Source organism: Achroia grisella, unplaced genomic scaffold (genome assembly GCF_030625045.1).
Source record: "Achroia grisella isolate CSIRO2021 unplaced genomic scaffold, CSIRO_AGI_Agris_v1 utg780, whole genome shotgun sequence".
In the NCBI taxonomy this organism is placed as follows: domain Eukaryota; kingdom Metazoa; phylum Arthropoda; class Insecta; order Lepidoptera; family Pyralidae; genus Achroia; species Achroia grisella.
In genome coordinates this window covers 4,087,687-4,091,204 of record NW_026713020.1, presented here as the reverse complement: position 1 = coordinate 4,091,204, position 3,518 = coordinate 4,087,687, and positions in this window count along the sequence as shown.

The window sequence follows — 3,518 nt, the reverse complement described above, 5'->3', positions numbered from 1 at the left end:
CCCAGTGCTGAACAAGAATTATATTTATATAACCGGGCCTCATATTAATAATAGACGGCCTCGATGATCTAGCGATTTAGTACACCGCCATACTTCCGATAGTCGCGTGTTCGACGTGCACGTAACACCAGTTTACCATCAGATGGGCTTTATGTTTGATTTGCGACCATAGTTATATAAAAAAATATATTATAATTATATTTAACACACTAGCTGTTCCCGCGACTTCTTCCACGTGGAATTTAACAAAAAAGTTAAGTAGAGAATTTTTCTAAAATAAGAGTATCCTAAGTTACTCCTTATTACAACGAAAACAAATCCTCGGAACGGTGAGGTCGCTCCGTGAAGCCTGTGAAGACACCAGGAGTCTTCTGCGCTTTTGGGAGGAGCTTGGCTGGCTACTTTAGTAGTGGCTCTGCAGGCACAACGGCCCGAATGAGAGGCTAATTGCGGAGACTGGTGCCCAACATACAATACAATACAATACTCCTTATTACATCAGCTACCTGTCAATAAAAGTCCCGTCAAAATCGGTCCAGCCATTTCAAAGATTAGCTGAAACAAACAGACAGACAGACAAAAATTGTAAAAAATTATATTTTGGTGTATTTATATTCATATGCATGTAGTAAAAAACGGTTATTTCAGTATTACAAACGGACACTCCAATTTTATTTATATGTACCTATAGATTAATATTTTGTCACAATTACATCAGTACAGTATACGAAGTCAAGTAATTTACTTATTAAAGCTTAGAAGTAATTTACTTGATCGACAATCATGTTTAACTAGCCTAATTGACTGGCTGTGACATGCCTGCTATTACGGTTGAATAACTAATGGCGTTCTATTTCTACGCATTTAAAATAATTACAGCTACAACAAAGAAATGTAAGTAGTAAATAAAAAGATAAGCTTGAAGTACAGTTTTTCTTTGCGAATAAATTGATTTTCTTTACCTAGATCTCTTTTCAATATTTATTTATTAACATCTATAGAAATGTGTAGTGCTGTACATTGTTATTCAAAATATTAACTTATATATTTCTGTGAAATGACGCCAAATATTGAGTTATCAATTCCTCTGACTAACCTTTCTAATCACGATCGTGAATATATGAAAGGTATTTGTATGTATTAACTTGTTTTATATACAGGTTGTCCCATAAGTCCTTTGATCGAAAAGAAACTATATACAGTTTGATTTTTTTTTATTGCATAGTAATCTACAGTAAAGTTTTTTTTTAAATCATTTCATTCAAATGTAATTTACAAATATTATAAACAAATAAATTTTATATACATATATTATGAAGATAGACTCTATTCTAATTGACTAAAATAAAAGCATACGCTTTATTCTATTACAGTATATCACTTAAAAACAATAAGACTTTCAAATCATGTCATCAACACGTCTCCGTTTATTACCATTGGAAAGGTAAAGGTACCATAAACATTAAATCAATGAACAGCACAACAGGCGCATAAAGGGCGGAACAAATGTATATTTTGATTGATTCAGGTGCAGTTATATAAGTATGGGGGAGGAATAATTTGTAACCTGTGCTTCTGGGATGTATGGCCCACGTGCAGTGAGAATAGTATAGACATGGCTCTGAATTAAATTAAATGTTTTTTTCTTTTGAATGGTAACTAAAATGACGACCCACTTAATGGAAAATATAATTGTCTTATTGATAATATTAAATGAGAACTAATAGTAATAATAATAATAATAATCTCAGGACAATTCACACTGCGCCATCTAGACCCAAGTTAAACTTGTGTTATAAATACTATACAACTGATACAAATACATAGATATTTTTTTTCGTAAATACATTTTATTATACATAGAAAACACCCAGACCGATACAAACCATCATACTCATGAATACAAATGTTTGTGCCGTGCGAGGAATCGACCCGCGACCATCGGACGTGAAGCGGTGTGCTAGACCGCTAGATCACCGAGGTCGTCAAAAGCTATTATCTATGTATTTGTCTGCATAAACTTTCATCGCCTATTTCATCCTCTTCCAGATTATTTTATGAGATAAAACTATATCCTATGTCTGTATTCGTGATATAATCTATCTTCACTGACAAATTTCCTTAGATTCCGTTCAGTCATTTATCTTTAAATAGTAACGAATCACTTGAGCCCTTAGTACATATTTATCATCACTTGTGAATGAATTCTACAAAAAAAAACACTAGAAATTAAAAATAATATTTTAATTTTTCATCTCTTTTAGTATTTTATAATGACTTGAATAAAAAAATATATAAATTTTTTTTAAATAATTTAAAATTAAAACTATTGTTGTTCTTATATAAAACACAATTACATAAATTAATATGTACAAATAAGTAAAAGCAGATTATTACTATATGTAAGGCGGAGGTAACAATGGGCGGCCTTATCACTAAATAGCGATCTCTTAAATTTTAATAAATATTAAGTATACTTATTATAATAATACCTCCGCAACCGGTTTGATGATTTCCCAAACCGTCTAAAATTCAGTTTACTCACATGAAACTTGCAACAAAGTTATGTAATTGACCTACCTTCTAACTTTGAGAATGAAGGGTAACTTTTGTGACAAAATTCCTTTAACATTATGCGGGAAATATTTTTATGTTCATTGAATATTTCTTTGAAAAATACTAGTTTTGTTTGTTATTGTACTTATTAATCTATACTTATAATAAAAGAATAAATAAATGAAATAATAAAGTAATTTCCATTGAAAAACAAATAACTGGCGGCAACTCTAAACAATGTAATCTATATAATGATTAGATTTCTGTCATTATGTCTATCACAATTATATAGATAGATATAATTATAATAATATGTCAGGACAATTCACACAGGGTTATCTAATCCCAAGCTAATCGAAGCCTGTATTATGGGTACTAGAGAACTGATATAAATATTGAGGTACACTGATATAAACTGAGAGAAAGGTTTACATATCTTGTTGTTTATAAATATGAATAAAAACACCCAAACCAACACTCATGAACACAAATGTATATACCGTGCGAGGAATCGAATCCGCGACCGTCGGAAATAAGGCAGTGTACGTTTACCTCAATTAGATCACTGAGGCCATCAACAGATATTAATAATATTATTATTTTGGTTAATTATATTCATATCCACTATTATTCAACGTAACATCAACAGTACTGTTCGGTCAACTAAACCCGACACAGTATTATGTCCAGTCATCCCTCAGCCTCCGTCAAGACAAGCTTACATTATTCAAACGAATACATTTCAACAACGATAGCACCACTTTTCATAATACAAAAATCAGATTACTTGTATCTTATGGGTTTTATAATAAGAAAGAAAATCCTTTAGCTTTTATATTGTTACCGTAAATCATAATTGTGAACGATGGTTATGACCGGTATTAGTAACAAAGCAAAGTCATGTTGAAACATAACTGCGACAGTTATGCTTTAGTTATTATAATATCCACTATATCCTGGTC